We start from the raw sequence: 12268 nt of genomic DNA, 5'->3' as shown, positions 1-12268 counted from the left end.
TGTCTTGTCACAGCAGAGTTGAGACAACTGGAGATCACTGGATGAATTTTTTTTTTAATGTTTTATTGTGAATTATATGATAGTTTACATGAGAGAACTTTAGTTTTACATTCATTCCATCGTATATCATTTCATTGCCATGGTTCCAATCCCCTCCATGCATCATCTTCCGACCAAAGGGGATATCCTAGAAACCCATCCTCTACCCTTCCCACACGCCCCCACCCCCCAGTCTTTGGCCCACAGTCCCTCTCCCTCTCTGGATCCAAAGTCCCCAGCCACTTCATCACTCCACGTCATCGTCTCTGTCTCCATCTCAGGCATCTCTGCTTCTCTGGGTAGGGTCCCGCTCTCGGCTCTTCTCCACGTTGGTGGTCCCAGAGACCTCTGCTCCTAGACTGGAGAAATAATCACTCCCTTCCTTGCTACAAAACATCTACCTTTGCATTTCCAGCCCTCACAATCTGTCTTGATAACCATTATTCACTACAGTATTGCGAGTAACCCATCTGTATTTCATTTCATCAGCTCCACCTAGACAGATTGGATAGTATTCACTCGTGATTCTGCCTTCCTCCATGCCCCCTAGCTCTAGGTTCCCTCTTGAAAGCTTGTAAGCCAGTTACTTCTTGCCTTTGTAGTCCCCCCCCGCCCCGCCCCATTTGGGTATCCAATGTCCAAGTTGCCCATCTCTGTCTACTCTGTGTGTTGAGGGGGTGGGAATGTTTCTTGCCGTAAGGATTTGTTGCCTCTTTTGAGTCATAGGTATAGGTCAAGTTCATCAGATTGAATCAGCTCAATCTTTTTTTTTTTTTCCCCCTCTTCTTTCTTCTCCTGGTTAAACTCTGATCATCCAGTCATCTGGTTCCGGTCACGTGGGTACCATCTGCAAGTGTGGGTGTTCTTGTGCACATGCCCTCTCTTCCCATCAGCCAGCAGCTCCATTCTCCGCTTGAGTCCTCCGTGGCCACGTCACTGACTCTGGGCCTAGGAGTCCTCAGGTCTCCTCACACTGCTTGCCAACCAGGTCCCCAACCAGGCGCTGAATTAATTTTTGATGAAATTTGTGGGCACAGGATTCATAGAGCCTTGCAGAACATACATGACCTTGCAGAACATACATGACCTTGTAGAACACCGATGAACTTGCAGATACTCACGACCTTCAGAACACCTATGACCTTCAGAATCATGACTGTCAGAGCGTACATGGCCTTGAACAGCATCCATTTTTCAGACACCCATGACCTCCAGAGCACCCGTGACCTTCAGAGCATCTACGACCTTTAGCGCATCCACAGCCTTAAGAGGAGTCACGGCTTTCAGAGCACCATGACTTTCAGAACACCCATGGCCTTCAGAGGACCCATGGCCTTCAGGGCACCATGACCTTCAGACACCATGACCTTCAGAGCACCCATGGCCTTCAGAGCAGCAGGTTCACAATGTCTTGTGGCCCCCTAGAGGCAGAGGCCCACACACCTGGACCAGCAACAAGACGAGGAGAGAACCTTCCCTGGAAGCCTCTGCTAGGTCCGCAGGCAGGATGTGGGGACTGGGGCTCAAGACTGATCGCCAGAAAGTTGCCTGCCTCAGCCTAGCATGTGCCTTTCAGGCCCCCTTTGCAGGAATACACTGTCCTGGAGTGGGCTGTGGCCCCCTCTCCCTCCTCACTCCTGCAGCTGTCGTGGTGGGGGTAGGGGTGTTTAGTGAAACCAGCTCTGTAGACGGCCTGCCACACCTGGTTGTGGTTCCAGGGACTGTCCCCTCGGCTTCAGGGAGCTCCACACCCACCCTGGCGCAGTGCCAGGTCTGATTCGTCCTGGGAGGGGCTGCTCAGCCGGTACCCCAGATGCTGTCAGGGGCCCAGCCACCTCCTTCTTTGATCCACTGCAGACTGTACTCTAGGGAGGTTGAGGACCCTGTCCAGGGTCACCGGAGCCAGCTATGGGTAATTTAGGAGTGTGAGGAGCAGCCACAACCGGGACTAGGGTGTGTGTATCAAGCATTCTGGTTAAAGTCCCAGTGACCGGCAGTTGCTAGTCACCTGCATTGAATCTTCGGGTAAGATACTGAACCTCTCTTGAAATGCCTCAGCTTCCCTTGGAAATGCCCTCTTTCCACGTCCCTGGGAGGGAGGCACAGGGCTAGGAAGGCACCGGCTCATGATTCTGGCCTTTTCTGCACTCCGTGAGGAGGGTCCGCGGTCCTCATTGGCACGCGGAGGGCAGGAATGCCTCCTCCAGACGGGTGCGCGCTGGAGCCCTCTGCTGCCCGCGGGGAGTTGTGAAAGAGTCCTGTCGTCCTCCTGGCCCCGCGCCCGCGAAGGTTCGAGGATCCGGAGAGGAGAGGCCCCCAGCTCTGCGCAGCACCCCGGGCCTCCCTGCTGCCGGGGGGCGGGGGTCGAGAGTGTGAATGTTTCCACTGGCAACAGCGCTGTCGCCCGGCAACCTGCGCGCCCCGGGGAGCCCAGAGCGCGGGAGGGTGGGACGAGTACGCTTCGCCCCTCCCCTGGACTAGGGTTAGGGGCAGATGGCAGAGAGAGGGTGACGCGGCCGCTCCTGGGGCACTGCAGGGGGCACACCTGGGTGACCGAAACCTCCCGCTGCACACCCTGGCGAGCCACCTCCCTGTCCAGGAAACAGCCTGCAAAGTCTCCTGCTTTCATCTGGGCAGATGAGCAGCAGCATGGGACCCCAGGGGAGTGTGCCCTGGAGGTGCAGAGGATGGGCAGTCCCCGAGGGAACCTCATAGGGTGTCCTGGGGCTGGAGTCAGGCGGTGGCAGTGGTGATGTGACGGCCAGTTTGTCTGAAGCAGTGGCCAGTTCTGGGATCTGATCATACACTGTCACCCATCAGACTGGTCCCCTGCAGTGCAGTGGACACACGTGCAAAAGAGTGAAGTATTTAACTTTTTATTGTGATTTGGGTGAAAGTTTACAAAACAAATTGGTTTTCCATTTAATGATTCATACACTTTTTGTTTGGGGACACATATGTTTCTCTTAGGGAAGTATCAACCACTACCCTACTCATAGGATTTGGTATTTAGTCCCCCCTTCAGGCCATGTGCTCCAACCAAAAAGTCAGGAGTTCCAATCCAGCTGAGGAATGGACCCATGAGCCTGCCAGAGCCCTATGAGGAGGGTATGGGGTCACATGGAACACCAGTGACTGAAGACAAACAAGCTGTTTGATGACATCAAGGACATTGTACATGAAGAAAGCAAAAGGTCATTCAAAAGACAGGAGAAAGAGCAGAGTCCAAAATGGAGGTCAGAAGAGACCTGTAACTTGCTCTTGAATGTATAAAAGCTAAAGTGACTGGAGGAAAGAATGACATTAAGTAGCTGAACAGATGAAGCAAAGCATTACAATGAAATGTGCAAAGACCTGGAGTCAGAACACCAAAAGGGAAGAACATGCTCAGCATTTCTCAAGGTGAATGAACAGAAGAAAAAAACCTCAAGCTTCGAGTTGCAATATCGAAGATTCCTATGGGCAAAATACTGAATGATTCAGGAAGCATCAAAAGAACATGGAAGGGTTACATAGAGTCGCTATAGTAAAAAGAAATGGATGCTCTTCGGCCATTTCAAGAGACAGCGTATGATCAAGAACTGATAATGCTAAAGGAAGAAATCTAAGGTGCATTGAAGGCATTAGCAAAAAACAAAACAAAACAAAAAAACACTCCAAGAGTTGAAGGAATACCAATTGAAATGTTCCAACAAATGAAGACAGCACTGGAGACACTCACTCATTTATGCCAAGAAATTTGGAAGACAGCTACCTGGCCAACTAACTGGAAAAGATCCATATTTGTGCCCAGTTCAAAGAAGGGTGACCCAACAGAATGCAGAAATCATTGTATAATATCATTAATGTCACAGGCAAGCAAAACTTTGCTGGAAATAATTTTAAAAGAGCTGCAGTAGCCCATCAAGAGGGAACCGACCAGAAATTCAGTCAGATGATGGAGAGGATGGATCTTGGCTGAGAGCAGAGAGTACCAGATGCTTACCTGTGTTTTATTGACTATGCAAAGGCATTCAACTGTGTGAATCATAACAAACTATGGATAACATTGCAAAGAGTGGGAATTCTAGAAGACTTAATTGTGTTTATGTGGAACCTGTACATAGACCAAGAGGCAGTCGTTCAAACAGAACAAGGGGACACTGACTGAACAGTCTGGAATCAGGAAAGGTGTGTGTCAGCGCTGTTTCCTTTCACCATACTTACTCAATCTGTGTGCTGAGCAGATAATCTGAGTTGTTGGACTAGAGGAAGAAGAACGGCATTAGATTAAGGGAAGACTCGTTAGCAACCTGTGATAATAGTCAGTCATGGAAGAAGTAGAGACCAAATGCTCCTTACAAGTGAGGATGGGGTGTCTTCATCTCAGGTACTTTGGATGTGTTACCAGGAGGGATCCACCCCTAGAAGACATCATGTTTGGGAGAGTGTCGGTGAAAAAGAGGAAGACCCTCAACAAGATGGACTGACACAGAGGCTGTAACAATGACCTGAGACATGGTCCAGGACTGGACAGTGTCCTGTTCTGTTATATATTAGGCTGCTGAGTCAGAACCAATTCGATGATACCTCACAGCAAAAGGGATGAAACAAAGTTTAACTTCTCTTCTCAGCAGGGCACCTGTTCTTACAGAGCTGGATCCCATCCATCCCCCACTGGGCCGCTGTGAGATTCCATGCAGTGACCAGATGGAGCCACAGGTGTAGACGCCTATGGAATGGCTGTGAATCTAAACACCACCATACGCTCGCCTGTGACCTTGACCATTGTACTTACCTCTTCTGAGCTGTCTTATCTGGAAACTGAAAACATATACTTCACCATCTGTGGGGCTCCTTTGTCCTTCATATGGCCCTTAATGCTGGGGGGCTGGGCGCTGCTCTTCCCCACTTCCTAGTTGGATGACCTTGGGCAGGTGCCTCAGTTTCCTCAGGCTTTAAAATGGGTGCAAGAATAAGGCTTTGGGGGATCCCAGAGACGGTGGTGCAGGTGAAGTGCTTAGGGGGGGCCTTGTCAAGGAGTTCACAGTGCAGATGCTAATCTATACCCTCTCCCCTCCCCCAGCCCCCCTCAGAGAGCCCCCCTCTTCTCCTTTTCAATTTGGTTTCTTTCTCTCTCGAGATACGTCACACTCTCCCATCCCTCCCCGGTTCAGTTTTCGATGGAACCCCGCTGAGTGCTCCCCAGTGGCCCCCAGCTCCTCTCCAGCCCTGTCGCAGCCTCCTGTTGCCCAGGTTCAGGCTGAGAGGGGCCGGAGGGGGGGAGGCGCTCTGGCCGTGCTGACGTCACGGGCGTTTATCGCTGCTCCTAGCCCAACGCAAATTCCATCCTCATTCTCTCCGAATCAATTTACTTTTATTGCCTCAGCTGCTCAAAAGCAATTTTTCAAGAACAAAAAGGTCAGCACGTCCAAGACTAATCAATTCTCGGAGCGCCCCTGCTGTCGCCGGGGGAGTGGGGACTGGCGTCCTCCGCCCTCCGCTAGTCCCCCCCCCCCAAACACACACACTTTTATTGCTTCATGATGCCTGTCATTAGCGGTGTGTTTGAGACGCCCCAGAGTGTTTTTACAACATAAAACCTGGAAGGCGTGGGGGTAGAAGGGAGGAAGGGGAGTTGGGGAAGGGGGACAGCCCAGGCTGATGGCTCAGCGGCAGGGGGGGCGGGCAGGACAGGAAGCACCCACCACTTGTTTCAAAGCTCTGCTGCAAAAACCAGGGCTCCCCCTGACCCAAAACCCCAGCCCTGGGCTGGAAACACAATCCATCCTGTGCAGGGCTGTCCTTCAAGTGTACCCTGGTCCCCACAGTAGCCCTATATGGCCAGTAGTGAAATTGGCAGTTCCCGTTCCACAGATGGGAAAATAGAGGCCCAGTCTCACAGGTGGTGTAAGTGTGCCACGGAGTCGGTTCTGACCCATAACAACCCTGTATAGGGTTTCTGGAGCTGTATATCTTTAAAACTCAAGATAGCTTCATGTCCTGCCCAAGGTTTCAAGAGGAGCAACCCTGGAGGCTCAGATCTGCCCTTCCAGACTGTGTTTGCTCTTTTTCCTGGCCCCTAGCCCCAGAGATGGGATGTGGGGTGATGTCACCCCCACACCTGACTTGCAGGAAAGCAGCAGCTCAAATGCACCAGAGGTGTCAGGGACAGACGCCATGCTCTGTCTGCAAAGGTGGTCCTTTGAGTCCTATCCCAACCCTGTAAACCAAAAACCCCAAACCCACCCCCACTGAGTTGGTTCTGACTGCTCTCTAGGGTTTCCAGGGTTGTAAGACAGCCTCATCTTCTCCCACAGTAACCCTATCCGAAGGCATTCTTGTACCCACTTCACAGGTGAGGAAACTGAGCCATGCTTGCTCAAGCTCACACAGCTGGCAACGTTGCAGTGGGCTTTGAGACCCACTGTCTGCTGTCTAGACCCTCTTTTACATGTGACTCCAGTTTCTTCGGCCATCTGTTTGGCGAGGGTTTGGGGGGAACTGCCAGCTCTTGGTGGCCTGGAGTAGTTGTTGTGGTCCTGAAACCTCCTCCCTGCTCAGAGGAACCCCACCGGCTAAGAGGGTCACCATGGCTGCCCTGGTGCATTTTCCCAGGAAGGAGACCTCTGGTTCTGCCCTCTACAGGGTCTCCAACCAAAGCTGGCACTGCTAGGGGCCTCAGGCGCTCTGTCCACACACCCCGAGCAAGGTGCTCATGGCTCCCTCTGGACAGAGCACACACTCATGTCCAGCTTCCCAGGGTTGGTGACCTGGACCCTCCCTCTACCCAACACTCCCCAAAACTGGGTTCTTGGAGCCTTGGCACCTGATCGGCCCTGTGCCCTCCAGTGATGGGGGGGCTCTCTGCCTCACGACTAAACATCTCTGCTTGAAAGTTCTGAGAGGGAATGAATCCACGTGGGTGCAGGAAGTTTTAGACTGCCTGCCCTACCTCACCCCCTCCTCTCCCCAGGACAGCCGCCGAAGCTGAAGACTGCCTCCCTGCAACACGGTCTCAGAATGTCCCTAATGTGCCCACCCCCAGATCCAGGATGCATCATCTTGTTCTCCAATGTGATCCCATCAGAAGCCAAGTCCCTTGGAGACCCCCATTAGATCCTCTTCTGATGCCCAAGTTTTCTCCCATGAGCCTCGGGAGCAGTCTCCAAGCAGAATGATGCCTCTGGGGGTCTTGAATGGCCAGGAGCTGATCAGGGTGCCTTGAGTGGGCCCCTCCCTTCCCTGAGTGCTCATCCTTTAATGACACGATGACCAGAGCTGAGATCTGTTCCGGACTGTGGAGAACGCTCCCTGGACTGGTTCTACTGACTCCTGCCCCACCAGTGAAGGAAGGTTCGAAAGCAAGCTGCCATTTACTAACAGAAGTGGTCAGGCCAGGGACCAGGAGGCCTGCCAAGGTTCACACTATGCGGCCGGTCTGAGGTTCTAAGGGGCCCTTTCTTCAGGGCCCCCTGGCCCGCTGCTGCCCTGCTGGCCGCTGGCTCCCTGTTCCAGCCAAGTGCTCTGACTGCGCACTAACTGCCAAGCATTCTCAGAAGCCCCTCCCAGGGTTTTCTCAGAGCCCTGGCAGGGCAGGAAGTCCCCTGGACTGCAGGGTGGTGGCTGGCGGCACCTGGAGCCTGGGTTGGCAGCTTTCCCAGGGTGGCCTGGACTGAAGAACGGGGGCAGGGGCAGGAGGCCAATCCAGGGGCGTCCCTGGCCCTGTTTGCAGATTTTGACCCATGGCCACAGAGTTACAACAACCTGTAGGCTGGGCCCGCTGTGACCACATACGTCCCTGACGCCAGGTCCCCAGAGCTACCACCCAGCTCTGGGTCTTCCATGATGTGCATATCTGTCCTCAAATGAATGTGTACCAACTCTGATCCACAGCCCAGATGAGAGGGCGTCAACAGTCCAGACTCAGTTTGTTTCTCAATAATTGAAGCAAACAAAACAATGTTGGTGATTTAACAAATAACACATATTTTCAATCCTAGCCAATGAAGGCGCTGGAGTCTTCAGCTGACATGCCATTTGCATGTCCTCATCGTCTCAGCAGCCACCTCTGGGGTCTCTTCCTTCTCCCACCCCCAACCAAGGGCCACACTCAGCCACTAGAAAGGTTGGCTGGGAATCTCAAGGGAGCAGAGAGATTACATTATTAGAGAAGGAAGGTGAGGGTGATTGTACAAGTCAAAGACCATCATCCGTGTCACTGAATCATACACGTAGAAATGGCTGACTTGGTTTTGCTGTCTTTATTCTCAACCAGGCTTTGAACCAGTCCTTTCCAGTTCAGTCATGGCTGAAGTGAAACCAAATGGGCCGGAATTTGTAAAATGTGGGTGAACCAGAATGATAAGCAGAGCAGGAAACATGAGAGGTGAGCACCCTGCTACAGACTTCATCTTCCTTTGAGAAAGAAGGATGGTCACAGCAATCAAATCTCTTGACTGGCAGAGTTAGGAACAACGGTGCCGCACCCAGAGATGACGGCTAACCTTGTGTATCACCGTCCATAAAGGCGATAACCCAGTTCCCCACACCAGGAGTCTGGAAGGGCTCACCGAGCCTCTTCCAAGTTTCTCATTCCAGGGTGCCAATCCATTATTTTTCCTGTTCTAGTTAGCATTCTGCTTCACCCTAATTTTTGAAATTCAGCGTCAGTTCTGTTTGGGTCATCACTGAACTGGTTTACACCATTTCGAAGTCCTGATCCTCAACAACAGAATTCATTTTTAAAAAGAAAGGGACCGTATTATATGCTCTCCCCAACACCCATCACAATGGGGCCTATTACATCTCCAAAGCCACCAGAGAAGACAGAAAGGTAGACGTGGTGGGTGTCCAGGAATTTCGCAACGCCCAGGAGAATGGTACAGTCTGCTATTGTGTGTGAGAAGGCTCCCGGGCTGATAAGAAGGCAGACTAGAAGGGCTGCCCTCTGAACTGATTGCAAAACAGGGCAGAAAGTTCAAGGCCGGGCTGGGAACAGTTGCTGGGGAGCGGTGCGGGGCCCCTTGGTCGATGGTGAGTGTACCTCCTGACGTCTGTGTCCATTTCCACGGGGCTCCCACAAAGGGGGTGCTGGCTCAAGACGTGCTCCATCCCAGAAGCCCAGAAGCCCTGAGGTTGTGTTCTCTTCAAAGACATCGGGAATTTGAAATTCTTTCCTGATGTAACGACCATTCATTCATTGCCAGGTACAGCATCAGATGCTTTATTTACCGGAATGAATCTGCTTTCTCTTGACACCATGGCATCATCCCACTTAACAGGCAAGTAAACTGAGGTGCAGGGGTCCCTGGGTGGTGACTATAGCTAGTGCACTCGGCTGCTAATGGAACAGCACCTCAGAGGAAAACCCTGGTGATCTGCTTCTGTAAGACCACAGACAATGAGCCCCCATGAAGTACAGCTCTACTCTAACAGTCGTGGGGGTGCCTTGCATTGGAGTCATTATGACAGCATCGGGTAAATCGAGGCACAGAGGTAGGATCTGAACGCTCCCTTATTTTCATCCCCTCAGCGGCCTCCCAGCTACCAGACCCCTTGGGGCTCAGGTTTGTAGGAAGGTCTGGTGTGGCTTTTGACTTCCTGTGCCGTTTCCTATTGCTGCTGTGTGTGCTCTGTCTCTGAAGACACCGTGGGACAGTAACAGTGAGGTAAGACACTGCACGGTGGAGACTCACCTACTCTCCTCCCCACCACGTCCTGCTCAGTGCCCTCTGGTGGGGCATCCCCTCCCTCGAAGTCTGGCCTTTCCCAAAGACCTCCCCCCTCCATAAGCTGTGAGTCTCTCTTTGGTCATCAACAACTTAGATGACAGAGGTGAAGGCTGGGGTACCGGTGACCATATCCTGGCTCTCAGCTCAGCCTGTGGGCTCTGGGGCCAGATTGTCAGGCTAGAACCTGGCCGCTCACTATGCAGCTCTGGGCCTCAGTTTTCTCGTCTGGAAAATGGGATAACAGCAACCCTAAGATCATAGACCAGCCCTGAGCCCAAGTCCAGTGATCTTGGCATCCTGAGCCTGCCTGTCAAAGCTGGCCATGGCATCATGCTGTCCTCTGCCCCTTCACTTCCTGTCTCTCCCCCAGACACAGGGACCCCCGAGTTCCCACGAGTCCCTATGAGTGGGCATGACTGTGGAGCAAGGAGGGCTTGGGCATCACCTGTTGGCCTCCTGGTGGAGACTTGGAGTCTAGGCAGCAGCTTCTGCCAGTTAGGGGTGAGCACGGTCTTCTCCACCATGTGGGCAGCCTTCCTCTCCTCTACTGCCACCACCTCCCCTACTTACTGTGCTATGATGTTCCTGCCCCTCAGTCAGAAAGAAGACAAGTAAAAGACCCATGTCCCGAGAATCCACCTGGCCCGAGGCCCATCGGCAGGTGTCTCTACCTCTCAGCTACCCATGCCTTCAGCTGGAGCACATTCACGGGGCCCCAAGGACTGGTCCTGCCTCGGCATGGGGACCTGGGGCACATGAGCGTGTAGGTCCCAGACTTCATCCCGACCATGTTTGCAGTCACACCAGGCCAAGGACAGGTCCAGACTGGGGATGCCCATCTTCTCTGTCCTCTGTCTCCCCAGGCTTCCTGCCAGGGCAAGGTAGGGCTTGCCCTGTGGTCTCAGCCAGCCTACCCACCTGTGCAGGTTTTTCTCTGAGATGGAGCAGGTTCCTTTGGGGCCTACTCAGGCTGAGTGAACTTAGCAGGCTCTACAGACTCACCGTGTCTCAATTCGTTCATCTGTGAGATGGCACAGGGACAGTGCCTGCTGGCACGGTGCCATGAAGCTGTAAAGGGGAAGAGCTGAGCCAACGCCGAGGCCTCTGTGCCCTGATTTCCACCTATCATACCTGCAGTGGCACAGAAATGGGGTTGTGTGTGGAGGGCAAGTGTGAAACCTGTGCAGGGTAACAGAGATAGGGACAGGTTAGGTAAAGCTGCAGCCCAAAGTGGCTGCAACTGCACCTGCCCTCTCTACATGATCACGTGACTAATAACATGCTGCAATTTGAGTGCTTCTAAGTGGCCAGGAAAATAGTTCTGGTAGTACAGTGGTTACAAGTCGGGCTGCTAACTTCAAGGTCAGCAGTTCAAAACTACCAGCTGTTCTGCAGTAAAAAGATGAGGCTTTCTGCTTCTGTAGATGTATAGTCTTGGAAACCCTATAGAGGGTCACTATGAGTCAGAACCGACTCCATGGCACACTACCACCATCACTACCAAGTGGCAAGGAGGACGCCTGGTGTGGTGCTACAAGATCAGACCTGGACTGCGAACCAAATGGTTGGCAGTTCGAACCTAGCAGTTATTTTTCTTAGGATCGCCATGAGTCAGAACCCACTCGACAGCACTTAATAAAGCAGCCAGGTACATATGGTCAATGACACATCCTGCTTTTATTTAACTCCTAAAACAGAGCAGCAAAGTGAGGCTCAGAGAATCTAAGTGACTTGCCTGAGGTCACACAGCATGACCAGGACTAAAACCTATTACTATCAGATCCAACATGAAAGGACTGCAGTGTACAGAGAATTCCAGTGAGCAGGGGATGTCTCCACACTGCGGTGAGCAGGACGGTCCTCTGCCCCTCTGCCTCTCTAGCCCCCCTGGGACAGGTTGAGCTGGCCTTCTCCTCAGGGTCTGGTCTTATCCGTCACATCAGCCTCCATTACAGCTTCTTTTAAGGTCTGTGTACTCTGATGTGGTCGATATCGGTGGCAGCGTTCCTTCATTTGGACAATATTTACCGAGCACCTGGGGGTGGCCTTGTTTATTAATTTATTGTCCAGCAAACACTCCCTGGGGCTTCAACACAGAGCTGGGTGTGGGGCACATGGGCTCAGCAGGCCCTGTTGTGGCTGGGTGAGGGTCCCGTGGTTAAGTCCACAGGGGAAGAAGCAGGCAGGGGTCTCTCAGACAGGGATAGCTGAGTCTGGGGGAGGTACACTTACCTGCTCTGGGCCCCTAACACCTTGGAGGTGGGGCCAATGAGTTTCGGGTATTTGATGTTCAGAGTGTCACATGATATGCTCCAGGTCCCACAGCCTGGCCATTCCGAGTTTGCTTTCTCACATGATTTCTGTGATAAGCTGTTTGTGGACAGGAGGGAAGGAGATTGGGGATGGGGAGGAGGAGTGAGGTGAGGGCAGAGGATGTGGGGCGCAGTGCTGTGAAGGGGCACTATGCACCTCTGGCAGTCAGCATGGACCGGGGCAGCCACCATTCCCCAACCTTT

Source organism: Chrysochloris asiatica, unplaced genomic scaffold (genome assembly GCF_000296735.1).
Source record: "Chrysochloris asiatica unplaced genomic scaffold, ChrAsi1.0 scaffold00132, whole genome shotgun sequence".
In the NCBI taxonomy this organism is placed as follows: domain Eukaryota; kingdom Metazoa; phylum Chordata; class Mammalia; order Afrosoricida; family Chrysochloridae; genus Chrysochloris; species Chrysochloris asiatica.
The sequence above is the reverse complement of the archived record's forward strand: the minus strand, read 5'-3'. Positions refer to the sequence as shown.